The sequence below is a fragment of the Vanacampus margaritifer genome, chromosome 1, assembly GCF_051991255.1.
Source record: "Vanacampus margaritifer isolate UIUO_Vmar chromosome 1, RoL_Vmar_1.0, whole genome shotgun sequence".
NCBI lineage: Eukaryota > Metazoa > Chordata > Actinopteri > Syngnathiformes > Syngnathidae > Vanacampus > Vanacampus margaritifer.
The window spans coordinates 31727342-31744090 of NC_135432.1; the positions used below are offsets into that span (position 1 = coordinate 31727342).

The 16749-nt window shown below is 41.0% G+C and overlaps 1 protein-coding gene across 2 annotated transcripts in view; it reads right to left on the reverse strand.

Moving 5' to 3' along the window:
* Window positions 1-16749, reverse strand: part of LOC144037061 (cadherin-4-like) — a 253718-nt gene that overhangs the window by 235289 nt on the left and 1680 nt on the right. The window lies entirely within an intron of this gene.

Sequence of the window (16749 nt, forward strand, 5' to 3'; positions counted from 1 at the left end):
GAGCCACGGCCGTCACAATCACACAAAAAGGATTCATCAGAAAATACAACGCATGTATTTTCTTCTTTTTTTTTTCTTTTTTTTTTTTACCACACTTTATTATTGTGTTAGTATAACATTTCTGAACTTCCTAAACTCCACTGGTCATTAAGATGAACAACACTATTATTAGCGCTCTTATTTTAGCACAAATTAAGCATTTCTCAGGTCAGGTAGCACCAGCTTTGAACTGTGTGAAGCAATGTTTCACTATAGCGTCTTTTTTTTTAACTAGCAGATATAATAATAGTTATGTGGTAATGCCTCTCGCACTCTCATGTATGCACATCTCATTGTTTGTAGTTGCAACAATGCTAATTATCAACATGGCTGTTGCATGAAAAAAAAAAAAACACAATTTGGCACGTGTTAGGTTAACACCAGTTTAAGTTTTAATTCAATTTAGTCCTTATTTAATACTGTTAACTTTAAACTCATCCCAGTATCCTCTTCCACAATAACAATGAATCTTAAAAATCTAAACATATGTTTTGACATGAATCATGAAACACTGTTTGCAAAAAGCAGCTTGTATGCTGGTGTTACCCTCTGATTAGCCTTTTGAGTACCATCATCCAGGGCATGAGAAACATGATTGTCTTTTGTTTAATCACATTACTGACTTTTGTCTCCATCTTTTTCCTCCTGCATCCCCTGTATTCCCCTCTATTCCCTGTAAATCAACTGTGTGCTGAACCCAAGAAACTAATGTAGTCCATTTATAGGGAGTTCAAGACTAAATTAGTGATTAACAAACAGTGTGGTCTCCTGGGGGCCTCCATTGTCGCTTTCATCATCTCAGAACCAAGATTCCAAGGATCCAAAGTGAAGAGAATAACATATGAGGTTGTAATGCTCTTGGATTTCCCTGTCCACACTCTCTACGGGATCAAATAAACATGTTCTGGTTGATGAGAAAAGTGTAACGAACAGACATTTGCTATGGAGGTGTGATCTCATACAAAATCCTACAAGATTGAGATATTGAAACAGCTGAGTTATGCATACAGTAGTAACATTCAAAAGCATATTGTTTCAGAGAAGTACCAGGAATTAAAAGCCGAAAAGCCCCCTGGCAGCAAATTGGTGTTGACATTTTGCAGTGTTTAATTGATTCAATTAGGCTGTAATTAAAACACTGCCATAGCTAAACAGAGGCAGTGGGGGTGTAAGAAGCCAGTGGGCAGGAAGAGGAAGCCAGCGCTTCTTTGGGCTCAGGCCAAAGATATACTGGAGCAGTAGAAACCGGAGGAAGAGAAATTCACATTTGTTCTGTAGCATCACTAAGAATTTCTCTGCTGGACTTTGTGTTGTTTGGTCTTTGTATAAGTGCTTTTTTTAATTTTGTTTTGTGAGTTGTTTTGTTTGTTTTTTATGATAGAGTTTGTGAAATGTTAAGTGGTTAGAACATCTGCCTCAAGGTCAAGAAGGGTTCGAGTTTGAATCTCAGGCAATTTATCCTGCTTGCATGGGTTTTCTATCATACTGACTGTGGCTTCCTCCTATATTCAAAAATTCAAAACACAAACAAACATACAAAAACGGGAATGCATTCACTCGGGAAATAATAATCCTATTTTTCTGACTCATTTTTGTGGGGAGCTTTGTTTTTTTTAGTTTTTTTTTTCCTGTTTTATTGAATTTTTTTTCCCCTGTTTTTTTTTTTTTTTCCCGTTTTTTTAAATATTTTTTTTCTGTTTGTTACAAAAATGTTTCCTCTGTTTTTCTGAATATTTTTTCCCTGTTTTATAAAATAATATTTTTTTCTGTTTTTCTGAATATTTTTTTTTCTCTGTTTTTCTTAATATTTATATATGGGGATTTCCCTCAGAGATTAAAGACCCAAACCACAATACAGTATACACATTAATCCCTATATTGAGACGAATGACCCAATTTATTGCATATGGAGGTATGCGGGAAAGTGTCTGCTTCCGCTATTAGCGAGGCTGCAACAAGTCACTTGGAGTTCAGAAGTAAAAAAAAAAAAAAAAAGAAATACTCAGAAAGACAGAACACCAGCTCTGTTTTATAATAAGAATATTTTTTTTACGTTTTTTTGATAATTTTTCCCCCTGTTTTTCTGAATAATACAACCCCCCCCCCCTGTTTTTCTGAGTAGTTTTTCTGACAAATTTTTTTCAGCCTGTTTTTCTGAATATTTTTTTGACAGAAAAAAATATTCAGTAAAACAGAAAGAAAAAAAATTGTCAGAAATTTCCAAGTGAATGCAATATGCTTCCGTAGCAACCAGTCCAGAAAGTACTCCACAGTCAGCTGGGCTGTAGGCCCCAGCTCACCTGTGACACTCAAGGTCAAGCAGTGTCTGAAATGGATAAATAGAAGTCTTTACATTAGACTGAAGTTCAAGTCGCAATTTATTGACCACAGAGTGTTACAATTAGTGCATCAGGTTTCAATTTCAGTTAGGTTTTATCTGAGGGTTAATCATTTTGTTCATTAGTGTGTTTCCAGTACTATTTTTTTCCTTGGCCCATACGGCAATATTTTTTGGAAATGAGTTATTGTTTAATAGGCGCTTTGTGAAAGCAACAACATGCCGTAAAAACATCAAAATCTACACACCCTTGTTCAAGCTTTTTGGGGATTAAAAAAAACTGAGACCAAATTAACCATTTCTGAACTTCATCCACTATTAATGAAAACTATAAGATGTACATCTAAAATGTGTTTAAATATTCCCATGGAATGAATGGGGAGTTTGTGTGAATGCTTAGACACATGGAAAATTGCTGAACACATTGGTGGTGGCAGTATCATGCTCAGGGGTCAGTGGGAAAAAAAGCTTGGAAATTATTTGTCTTGGTCAAATTGTTTTCATACATCACAGAAACCTGTGATCTGAAGAAGGGTGTGTGGACTTATATAAGTGTGGGTCTAAAGAGAGAAGAGGTCAATTCCATCATTCAGCTGACTTTAACCTTGCTAACGTACTTGGTCAGTTTCAGTATTTGAAGGCTTGTTGCTATCCTGTTGGTGTGATGTCCCCCACATTACAACAAGGATGCATTTAAGAGTGTCCAGCACGTTACAAGGAACTGAGACAATGATCACACAACTACTATTACGACTTTATTGTAATTGTCTAATATGACCTTCCGCTTATTCTTCCTTCTAATCTTGGGGTGTTTGCCAAGTGTGTGTGTGTGTGTGTGTACCCGCAGGAAGGAGACCAAAAGCTGAAAGTGTCCCTTTGTCATTTTACAGCCTTCAAAGTCCATACAGACCATCTGTGCATTTACGTGCTGGAGTTCAAGCAGAGCTTTTAAATGAGTTTAATGTCTTTGCGAGAGGCATAACCTTCGTATTGTTGTACCCCCAAAAGGCCTGTCAGACCAAGGCGGGAGGTCTCTTAATGTACCAAGCAGATGACAAGGATACAGAGTTCAAACACACCATGGAGTAACTCAATCTGCAGGAAGTCGCACCCCCCAGTTTTTTCTCTACTCTCTGGCAACTTTGCCCCTTATTTCAAAACAAAGTGTGGAGATGTCAAAAAAAAGAAAAGAACTCATTAAAACTAATGGCCTCCACCTGCTTGTTTTTATTTGTTCCCCCTTTCTTTCCCATCATCCCCTGCTTGCCTTTCTATTGAGCGACTTGGAAAAAGCTGGAGGACACTTGCTACCTCAGCACACACGACACGTTTAAACTTTTACCACAAATTAGAAAAAAAAAGACCAAAGTGCATACATTTTACAAAGTATCAATTTCCAAGGAACATTGTTGTTTAACATTTGATATTTTTAAGATTCCCGTTTGCTAAGTGTAAATGTGAACGAATGTCTGATGTGCCCTGCAATTGTCTTGCGACCAATCCCGGGTGTAGTCTAGATTTCACCCACAGGGTTTGCAAGGCTCCAGCATCCTGACGACCTTGAACAGTAAAAATAGTAGAAAACTGATGAATGGATGGGTGGAGGGAGGATGGAGGGATGGTTATTATATCAATAATTACAAATATTAAACGTATTTATTGCACAACGCCAAACTGTTGTCAAAAGGCATGAACTTGTTTCTGGTAATGATAGCCTTTAAAAAGTTTCACATGTATTCGTTCAAGTTTTGATCAGAAACATGTACAAAAATGTCATGATCTGTGTTTGTTGATTTTGGTTTTGATTGGATTTTGGTTATGTCATGTTTCCCTTGTGTTTCTGTTGTCCATTGTCTGTCTCGTTAAGTTTAATTATATCCACCTATGCTTGTCAACCCAACCCCTTTCCTTGTGTTGTCCCATCAGCTCCCTCAGCCTCAGCTCGTCTCGTTAGTTTGTGTGTATTGAGCTCCATGCTTTCTTTCTGTCCTTTTTGTCTCCTTTTGTCACATCTTGTTGCTGTTTGTGTTAGTTTTGCTGTCTTGCCATTGACATTTCATTTAAATATCTTTGTTCACCAGTAAAGCAAGAATAGAGCAGGAGATCGACAGGCAGATCGATGCAGTGCCTGCAGTGACGCGAAGTCTGCATTGGTTTGTCGTGGTGAAGAAGGAGCTGAGCCAAAAGGCGGTCAATTTGCGTTTATACACTGGCCTATGGTCACAAGCCGCATGGGATCGAGACCAGGGCTGGACTGGCACAAAAACAACAACAAAAAAAAACAGTGATGACATTTTGATTTAGGCCCACCAGCCCAGCCCAGCCCGATTCCTGCCTGACACCTACTGCCACTGATGTTTATTGATGATGTTTCAGTTTGCTATCTATATTCAAACTGGATTAACAGACTGGCCCCTCTAAATTGTGGGCCAGTCTTTTGGGGTATATTGTAGGAAAATAATCAACAAAAAACATTGACTCGGCCCCCAAAAGAGACTTTTGCGTATGCCAGATGGCCAGTCCAGCCCTGGTCGTGACCGAAAAAAACATGATCACGGATACAAGAGGCTGAAATGAGTTTCCTCCGCAGAGTGTCCGGACTCTACCTTTACGATAGCGTGAGAAGTGTGGTCATCCAAGAGGTGCTTAGAGCAGAGCCGCTGCTCCTCTGCATCAAATGGAACCAGATGAGGTAGCTCAAGGCGCCTTGTTAAGAGGTTCTCTGGACATGTCTCATCATGAGGAGGCCTCAGGGATGACCCATAGCATGCTGGAGTCACTCTCCCACCTAGTCTGGGAATACCGTGGCATCCCATTGGAAGAGCTGGATGAAGTGGCAGGGAGAGGGAAGTCTGGTTTCCTGCGCTTAAATTGCTGCTCCCGCAAACCGACCTTGGGTGAGCAAAAGATGGATGGATGCAATGAAGGATTAACATTTGGCACTGGTAGGACACTAAGTCTTGAAAACAGATCTTAAACAGCCGTTTGTTTGTAGCTCTGTGCACAACCATTCAAGTTTGTATGTCTTTGGATGTTGGCAGCAAACGCACACATCCATCATCTGCTTGCAGGTGTAACACTCAACACCTCCCACAACCCTAAATGACCCGCCCTCATTTCACCCATCCACCCACACCCGTCTGGCGGTAACCTCATAAATCACTCATGTCTAGACCATAGCAAGGAAATAAAACGCCCAACCATGTGTCTAAATCATCAAAATGAGCCTGTCTGGAAAATCCATCCACGTTTTTTTCAAAATATTTGACACATTCAGCACAGTAAATTGTGGATGATTTTACACAAATGAATGCAGGACATTTTAACAGATTGGGATTAACCAAAGAGCATAAAGCAGACCATTATTGTAGTGTCTCCACAACTTTACAAGACACCGAACAAAAGCAAGTCGTGTTGCATGTCTAATATCCATAAAAAAATAAAATAAAATTGTCCACGTCTGTGCCTTTTACACTTATTAAACAATGTGATGGATAAAACAGACGGTGGCAACAGAAGATTTTTTTTGTTTTTTGTTTTTATCAGAAATTAGACGTTCACACATGAGTGAGTCACAAGAGACCCAATATGGATGATTTAAAAAAAATCAACAACATAATCCAAGGCAGAGAGGATTTTGCAAAAGATTAGGAGAAAATATGAGGCCACAATCAGCTAATAAAGACAGAAAGAAAACAATAAAAGATTTAAGGAGGAGCCAAAAGCGGCAAAAAGGAGGCTGTATTTCAACAATATCTAATCTCCACATGGGCGCTCGGCTACTATCGACCCAGATAATGCTGCAGTCTGTGTCATGCGATTCAGGGCAAAAGGTAAGCAGGAAATCAAAACATTGCAATTCTCTTTGAGGATAGGGTGGAGCGAAAACTGATATGTTGTCAATCCCAGCAGAGCAATGAGCTCCTTTATTCATGCTCGTATGAAACAATATTTCAAAGCATAGCTCTATCACAAAATCTGACTTTGGGCTTCTGCTGTAATGACTCTCCATTGGAGGGAAAATAAACACACTTTCATTCTTAAATGAGCTGCATGTAACAAAGCAAAAATATATTGAAATTTTAAAACAGCAACACGCTTCAAAATAATGGTGATCATCTCATTAATTAGGAGAGTCTTGTCACCTTGTAGTTACCGTAGCAACACCTGATACTTAATAGATCTGTTATATAAGGAATAAATGAGTCCGCCACCATTTTTATTGTATCTACATGGAGGTAAAAGGGAAAAAGGACCATAATATGTGGGAGATGACAGAATCAAAGTGTAGGTCTCAAGGGATAGAATCAATTTAAATGTTAGTCATTATTCCTACCTCAGCTGGATGACAGTTTGCTTAAGTGTGTGGGTGGAGGTTTAAACTATGAGAATTACAAGCCATCTAAATGAAAAAAGATGGGATCACCAAAATACAGTCATTCAAAACTTAATTACTGCTGATCACAAAGCCTAAAATCTAAAGTTTCTTAATAAAATAAAGCAATGTCTGCAGAAAAACAATTTAATGTAGTGTATTTGATAGGAAGCTTCCCAATGAAAATTTGCAGCCAGGGCCATAGCAGAGCCAGGCTTAATGTAAAATTCTTCTTGAATGTGTTTGTATTCTGTTCCAATTACTTTAAAAAAAAATAATTTAAAAAAGTGCAAAAACAATTGCTACTCGGTTCATGTGGGAGGCAAATGACATTTTAATAACTTTTCAAAGCATGCAGCACTAATTAGCTAGTTAACTACTCATTCAATGAAAACAAGAGTTCACCATTCCTAGTTGTGCACATCAAAAAAAATTCTAAAGTCCAAAAATTAAATAAAAATAACCATGCACCACCTACGTCGCTCCACCATACCCAACTATGCACATCAGAGCAGAAACAGAAAAAGATACACTGTTGCAAAAAAGACTGTACACAATATTAAATACAGAAAGGTGGTGGTGGTGGTGGGGGGTGGGGGGGGTGTTCTGTATGTCAACTGAATGAATTAAGTTTCAACAAATCCTAATCTTCCAGTTTATGCCATTCAAACACACAACTTCAGTCATACACACACAAAGCCAGGGCTGCCCCAAACTACACAATTCAATTCAAGCACATACAGTATGAGTGACCCACTAAGATCACCAATAAGTCACCATTAGCCCTGGAGCAGAATCAACAAATGGAAGGAGAACATGGGATAACATTTTGTTAGATGGCTGCGATTATATGCACGAGAGTGGTCTGGACCAACTTACACATCATATTTTATTGGTCAGACACAAAATACTGTACTGTAAATACTAGTTATGCACCGTATATTCGGCCACCGAAAACATTCGGCCAAAAAATGGCTATTTTTGCCATTTTCGATATTCAGATGAAATAAAATTAAATCCGAAAGAATATGGCCGAAATAGGATGTTATGATGATGCAAGCAAAACACAACGCTGCAAGAAAGCGTATGTTTGAATTAAACAGCGAACACGGGGGTGAGTGTCCGCCTCGCTTCTCACTGGCGTTTCACCGTGTGAGGTTGTACCGGTCGGTTGCAGCAGCTTCATTGTGCACACCAAAGGAGAGGGGCGGCGCTTTGTGTACATTTCAGCGGGTCGAAAAAAAGACAGAAATGCCGAGCAGTACAGGTCAGCAACTCTTTCTCCTGCAGCGCCTTCCCTTTTTCCTTTGATTAGAGCCCCTTGACACTTTGTCACTGTCATGCCGTTGGCCGTGCTAAATACTTCAGCTAATGCTAACACTATTGCTATCAACAGTTTTAACACACGGAAACACTTATCGCTATCTCCGGATGGCGACAGACCTGTACAGGACGCTATGTGTGACTTTGCAGTCCGTTCCGAAGCCGATCGGCGGGAGGGAAGAAATGTATTTATTTATTTTTAAACGTTGTTGAATGTGTGAATGTGCGGATTTTAAGTGCGCCGCACCTTGTCCCGCTCCAAATACAAACACGTTTTAATATCCACACCGCACGCATCCGTGCCCGCCCGTGCGAACTACATTGACTATAAAGTGCAATCGCATCACTGGAAAATGCTCACCCCGCGTTTGGTGTTTAATGTACTATTAGCCAACATGTCTGCGGTGTGGGCACATTTCAATTTATGTTGTGCTTTGCTAAAATGCCAGTGCTAAATAAATATTTTATAATAATATTATAATTTTAATAAATTATAATAAATGCAATGATAATAAAAATGTGCTCTTTTTTTCGGTTTTCTCTTTCGGGCAAACATTTTCATTTTGGGGTATATAAAGATATCGATCATATGAAAAAATTCTAAATTTATTATGAAAAATATATATTTTTTAAACATAACTTGCAGTAAAAATAAGCCATTGTTGTTTTTTGATGGGCTAGGCCAAGTTCTGGAGACATGTGATACATCAGAGTACGGTACTTGGAATGTGTGGTGACACCTTATCTGCAAGCAAATGACTCCATGACAGGAAAAACGATTGAGAACCAAGCATTCAAAGCAGACTGCAATTTGAGGTTTTTGTTCGTAATAATGACTTTACTATATGTATACTACTTTCCCCCCTTATTGCCATTTAATACAAACACTTTACATTGTAATATTAGAGAGAAGGTGCAGTAAAATAGGGAGAACCTATTATTGGCTTGAAGAGAGAGTGTGTGTATATGCAAGTGTATATGTAAGTGTGTGTGTGCGCGTGTGAACAGAAAAGCTTTCATAATTCTAATGAAATGCGGGTACAAGACGGTGAGTATCTGACATGCTAGGGGATTACTACTGTCACCTGTCTTTCCAGAGACAAGCGTATTGATTGTTTAACAATTTACAGCTCCATTACTATTCTGTGCAGGTTGCATTGGGATACATTTCTGCATAAAATACAATAAAATCCAGTCACACAAATTCAGCACTGCCTTTTTGTACGTGTATATGCATGAAATTTGGCGTGCAGAGCTGTCCCAGACTAATGGAGGCTAAATCAAATCACTCCGCCGCATTACAGTTCTGGGCTTGATGATTGTGAAAGCCTGGAGTTCACCAGAATCCATATAACATTTGAACCCTACTCATAAAATGTTGAAAATACTATAAGTATACAAAGACTGAGAGATGTTTTCACTATAAAACATTCAAAATTACATCAAGGATCAAGGATTCCTTGCCAATTTGTGCACTTTATACACTATATAACACACGCACACGCACACACACACAGACAGGCATACATGGACATACATGTTAGCCACTCTGGGAATAATGGGATGGACAGATCTAGGAACTTGGCCTCGATGAGGAAAATCTAGACAGGCAGCCAATAATGTTATTTATCATTTTGAGTAACTTTGATGTACAAAATTGGCTCAAATACAAGAGTGCGTGTGTGAGTGAGTGCGTGTTGTGTTTTCATGACTTTTTGGGAACATTGCTGTTTTCACCATCACTCATGGGGACCTCTTCCGGTTTGGGGACCAAAAAGCAGAAAAGATAACCACTGTTAGGGTGCTTTCTTGAGATAAACGGAGACAACTTTACGGTTGGTAAATGGATGGACTGGTTTTTATACAGCGCTTTAACTACACCATATGTTTAAAGGGATATGTGAGTCATTGAGCCATTTTTAACAGTAAGAAGAAAATATTTTGTCTATAACTTAATTATTTTTCATGAACAGTACCTTACGTACACACCTTTAAAAACTAATTTTGCCTCTTGCTGTCGACTGAAGATGACATCTGCTGAGGAAACAGGTAACGACCAATCACGACTCAGTTTGCTGACCAAACCCAGAAAACAGGTGAGCCATGATTGGTCGTTACCTATTTCCTAAGTCAGTCATTTTCAGTCGACAGCAAGTAGGAAAATGTGTTCTTAAAGGCATTAATTGTACATGAAAAAAAAATAAACTTTTTACTGGTTAAAATGGCTTAATGAGTATCCCTTTAAGGACACGTGCGGGCAGGACTGTGAAGCAGGCCAAGCATGGTTGGACATGTCAAAGCAAACAATCGCAAGGCTTAATCACGTACAATGAAGTACTTGTAATGAAAGGGGCTACAAGAAGTGAAATAATGTTGGATACTGCGCTGAGGGATATTCCCAGTCCTCATACCTTTTTTTTTTTTTCTGGAGAGCTCAGTATTGTTCATTCGGTAATTTTACCGATTTGACATGTCATCATCACTGCTCTCCTTTTTTTTTTGTATTTTTTTTTAAAATATATATCTATTTTTTTTGTATGTGGGTGAATATGTGTATGTGCGTGCGTGCGTGCGTGCATTCACCAGTTCACCCAAAACCCATAAAAAATAAAATAAAAATCCCATACCGTTTCCCTAAACCGAACACTTCCAGCCAGAGTCGTGAGGCCGTCAGGAAACCCGAGAAAGGACCAAAGAAAAGAAATGAAAGTGAAATCCAGCACCGACCAGACACCACCCACCAGGCCACCAACCAGAGTCCTTCACCAACCCCAGAGACATCTAAATTTCAACAAATCAGGGAGACCTCAAGAGACCAAAGGAAAGGAAGGACAGACGAAGCGGAGTGAGATCCACAGACACCAGCCTCCACCGATTCAATGACCTGAGAAAGATTGCGTCTGAGTTTCGATAGATGCTGGTGTGGTGGATCTGGCGTGCATGAAAATCTCCACCAAAGAGGGGAGCCGTCGACCCCCGTCAGGACAGAGCAAGCGCAACACCTCAGGGCCCCCAGGCCGCGGCAGCGCCAAAGGACAACCCCTGGGCCCCGCAGGGGCCACCGGCCGGAGAGCAAACCCAGGAGCAGGAGCGCCCCCCACCCCAACGCGGCCCGCGCCCCCAACCCAACGCAGCAGGACGGGGCACTGCAGGCCTGCCAGGAACACCACCGGCCCACAGCTCCCCCCCCCCCCCCCCCCCCACACACACACAGTTGTGTGGTGCATTAAAATTGGAGGGGAGTTGTAGGGCGAAGACGGTGTTTCCACCCTAACCCACCCCCCCCCCTCCCAAAGTGTGTTATGTGCCCTATATCTCTATAAAAGTGTATTGTGCAAAACTAGTGCAGTGAGTTAAGATGAGCGACCAGCGGGGCCCCCCCTCCCCAACCGGGCGGGGGCGGGAGGCGCACCCGCCCACCAAACCCCCATCCACCCCACCGGGACCCCGGTGGGCATGTGGGACCAGCCCAACGGGGCGATAGGGCTCGCCCCCCGCATATTGGGCCCGCCCGAGGTGCCAGGAGGTCCACCGGAGCGGGGCGGGCACAACACCAACCCACCCGCCCTCCGGCCCCCGGAGCGCCGAGACCCGGGCCACGGATGGAGCCCCCGGTCCAGGGGAGGAGGAGGAAGGCGGACAGGGGAGGGGGAAGGGATGGGGGAAGGAGACGACAAGAAGGGCAGGAGGCAGCGGCAGGGCCGCAGAGAGAGGGGGAGAGGAGGAGGAAGGGTGACAAGGGAGAAGGGACAGGGAGGCGGAGGATGGGCGGGGAGAGGCGAGGAGGGAGAGGCAGCAAGGGGGAGGAGGGGAGAAGGGACCACGGGGCACCCTGGCAGCCCACAGGCCCCGAACTACGTCGCCGGGCCCAGAGCGACGGACCACGCCGGGGCGGCGCCGCCCCGGACACCAGGGAGAGCCCCGCAACGCAGCACCCCCCAAGAGACCCAGGGAATGGCCAAGACGCAGCCGCCACCCAGCAGCCAACAGAGGGGCAGACCCGCCCACACCCAGCCAGGGGGGGACAGCACCTATAGAATTAACCCCCTGGCATGCAGTGAATCCGAATATTAACCCTTAGTGCCCATTGGAGGTGAATCTGTTCGATCCTGTTGGCAGCAACCGGTTTCTTGACTATAAAAACACAACCATTAGTTACAAATTGCCAAATACAGAAACATCAATGTAAGTTATCACGATGTGGTGGCTCTCGCTAACAGGCAGAATTAAGGAACCAGAATTAGGTTAAAATATTCTATATACGTAGACCATGTTTCTATAAATTTTGATATTTGGTTTTTATTTGAGGCCGATATTTTTTCCATTAAAATGTGATTTATGAGGAGGTTAGACCATTGGTCGATATTCAGAGTTTGTTTATTTTTCCAGTTAACAAGGATTGTTTTTTTTGCGATAGTAAGGGCTACAAGTGTAGATTGAAGTCCTCATACCTTTCACCAAAGATATCCTAATATCTAAACAAAATGTATGATGACCCCCTTATGTAACTTGCTTAAAGCCCATCAGCACAATCCTGGATAGAGCTAGCAAAGGTGTGTCTTAGCCAATGATTGTTGAGTCCATTCCTTCTCCATAGTATTTTTAGCCAGAGACATAGCTGATCCCCACAGAGGAGCGAATTGAACGTTCTTTGAGAACAACCAGTAGGCTACCAGCCACCATGACCCATTCTTGGGTTACGGCGCACTACAATGCCTCCGCAAAGCTTTGTGGTGCAAATTTTCCCCATGTCACTTATATCGACAAAGCCGTGTAACCACACAACTACTTTCTTGACTGTGTTAAAGATAACGGGCACTGAGATGGACGAGCAGGCTAATTTCTTTTGGCATGACATAAGAGTCCATCGTGATCAATAAAGTTTCATTTGACGCAAGTTCAGTGAGTAGCACTCTTTTATTAATAGCAGTATGTGTGTAAAGTGTCCAGGAAAAGAAGCCTGTGGGCGGGATTCCAGTGAAGTGCGTTGGAGCATACGGTCCCCTCGACACATGGAAACCTGAATGTGAGTATGTGTGTGTGTCTTGGCATCATTCCTGCCCCCAACTGACAGTTTTAGGTTAAACAATGTTATTATTAAAGCCCTCCCAGACCTCCGCGCTTCCCTCCATTGTCACCCTTACAGTCAATAAATCAAGTGTCTGAAGCGTGTGCCTACATAGATCCCTTTGGTACTTCTGGGCATGCTTGCATCTGGCCCCTGCAGCTACACTCATGAAGGTGTGCCAGAGAGAAGAGATCCCTTTTTGTCTAATGCCAATATACATGTATATGAGCCTGACTTATCAAAAGTTTGCACATGCAAGGGGGCAAACTTGGTTGCTCAAACACACATATGTGGAAGCTAATCTACTAACTTGGCCTACTCACGAAACAGTTCATTTTGCACATTCTGATCCGAGTGTACACACATTATTTTTCATTAATTTAACATGACATGACAACTGACTTTGTGTCTCTAAATAGCGCATCTGAAAGGCACGTGCAAACCAGCTGACAAAGTGGTGCCAGCATAGCAAAGGCAAAACAAGACAAGATGGGCGCACTTTTCCGCTCTTTGAAATGCCACAAACAAAAATTATCGCGACATGCTATCTATTCAGCTTTGCAGTTTTGGAGTTACATTAAAGAGACTTGCCAAATCACCTATTTAAAAAAATAATAATTCATCCTTTAAACTCTGCACTACCCTGTGTCTGGGTCACATCACTGTGCACAGTGACAATTGCCGCTGGCCTGTCCCAGAACAGTTTTGTGGATGTGCTGTCCCAAATTTTAATTGTAATACTACGCAGGATGAGCACATACATCTGATTTTCGTGATCTCGAAAAGAGAAAATTCAAACAAAACACAGTTTTTATGCAATTGCTGGTTTCCCCCTAGATTATTAGAGCAATAGATTTATTATCTGTAACCTAAGAAATTATTTGATTCCCTTCCACTAACACTTCCAATTCCATAACTTCAAACTTCATTTTGCACTTGTCCCCACCTCGCACCCCCAATGTTGAATGAAATTTTATGCCAGCTTTTAAACAGACACTGGCTAGTGGTTTACGAAAACTATTTAGAACAAAAAACATCAACTTTATTGTTGCATGTAACTAAAAAAACAACAGTATTTAATCAGCGTTACACAATAAAACAAAAATTCTGATTTTATTAAAGTGCAACCTCAAGTTACGAATGTCCCTTTTGCCGAGCTTTTCAAGTTCCGAACAAAATTTTTATCGAAAATATGCCTATAGTTACGTAACATGTTTCGTTATGCGAACCGACTCAGCATGGGTGAGTGGACATTATGGAGTTAAAATCATGCCAAAACTCCGCAAACACACAAAATATGATCTACGCACACAAAAAAGCATATCTTCAATTACAAAAAAAAAAATTCAAGTGCAAAATGAAATCTTTCAAGTATGAAAAAATACTGCAATAGGTATTTCCAGAGCTGTGGGTGTTTCTATTGTTGATATCACTTACATATTGCAAATATGCTGTGTTGCTTAGCATGGCGCTGTTCACAATCACAAAGGCCAGGCAGTGGCGTTGTGATGCAGGGTTAGAGTTAGGGTTAAATAAAGTAAGTAAAATAACATGATTTGATGTAGGTAGGGCTGCACAATGCAGCTTTATACCTCGTCAAATGAGTGTGCCAAGTTACTTTTTTTTAAGACTGGCAGACCAGGGCCCTGTTTTATCAAGAGTTAAAATTGATTATAAGTTACAATTGGCTTTAAGTCCAGTCACTCTCTACAGACTTCACTCTCTGCTTAGACTGATTCAACAGCTTCCCCTGCTGTAAAGTTTACTGGTATTTGGGTGGATCTTGGGGTTTGTACACGTAGATCTGCTCAGCAGAATATTAGTGCCAAAAGTCACGTGACTGTTTTCCGTAATTGTAGAATTGATTTTTATTTGATTTTTTTGCACTTGAAGGATCTTTTTTCATACTTGAAAGATTTTAGTTTGCACTTGAAATATATATATATATATATATATATATATATATATATATATTGAAGAAATGCTATTAGTTTGTGAATGACGTTTCGTGTGCGTAAATCACGTTTTGTGTGCGTAAATTACGTTTTGTGTGCGTAGATCACGTTTTGTGTTTGCGGGGTTTTGGCATGATTTTGAATCCATAGGACGGATAATACTTTGCATCTCACGCTATTTAACCATCATTGGCTCTGTGCAACTCATTGCCATAGTTGTGCTGATTTCTTTATTTTGTTTTGTTTTTTGTTTTTATTTGTTCATTTTTCCTTTTGGACAATCATAGAGACAATTTACAACATTCACTTTTCACATACAATTATACCCGAAAAGAAAAAGGGGTGACGGGATGAAGCCGAAGCAATTTATTCTTAATTACACCTCATTGAACTCATTGAGAGCTAATTAAGAATAATTAGAGGATTTAAATGCCCCAATCTGCAAAACCCAAATCGCCCCAAAACAACAAGCTGCTTTAAAGGATCTTTGTGCAATTTGTCACTTTTTTACCCGCGACTGCCACCTCTGGCCCAAAGCGTAACTGCAGCATCTGTGTCAGGCTCGGTCATGGTGCGCATGCGAGTACGTGCACGATCTTAAAGCCACAGGCACAGTTGACAAACGAAGACATGACTTCAAATGAGGTAAGAAAAACTCCAACCCTCCCCAGTGGAGAGTGAGGGTTTGCACACTCTACTATAAAGGGAAGATAAAAGCTGATAGGTGCAGTCAGAGAAAAACAGCCACGGCTTTTCGTACTCATCTGGGCATTGATGGAGCATGCATGATGTAGAAAAAGCTTTAATATTACCTTTTTAAACTGCACAATGCACGTTTAAAGTCATTAACATGTCAAAAAAGACACATTTACCTAGATTGGGTTTTTTTGTGTCCAAAGAAAGAATTATATATTTAGAGAAAATAAACAAAAGGAAAATATGAATAAGTTATGTTATTTTGGAAGGAGACTCCCTTTCATTGGAGGAGCTGTTATCCTTCCCTCCTCACGTAAAGTTAAAACACAATAAATATTGTTTGTTTAGTGTGTGATTTCCTCAAAGTGATTAAGTTTATATTTCAGTTATTTTTATGTTATACTGTATTTATTTTCAACCACACACCATTTAATATATATATATATATATATATATATATATATATATATATATATATATATATATATGAAATGTTACCTGTACAGTACAAGTAAAAGAAAGCAAGGCAGCGCCACTCATAGTGGGAACTGTTTGTGATTGTGGTGACACCCCCTGCTGGACCAAAGACTCCACTACCACATAGAATGCAACCTCACTTCCAGAAAGTGTTTGCCTGTCATTCAATTTCATTGCAGCCACACCGCAACAGAATGAAGTTTAAGACACAGCCATCCTCTAAGATAAAAAAAAAACTAAAGATACAGCATGTACCCCATACTGTATGTTTCACAGTCTATACACTTGTGCACACTGGGGGGAGAGTCTAGACAGTTGTCTCCCCTAACCAGGATTGCCCCGGCCAAAGAGATACATATACTGTGCAAAGAGCAATTGTGTGCCCACAGCTAAACAATACAGCTGAGCAATGGGGGGGGGGGGCGCAAAGGGATCAATAGAGAATTGCAATTAGCCCACATTGGCAGGAGCAGTGCCA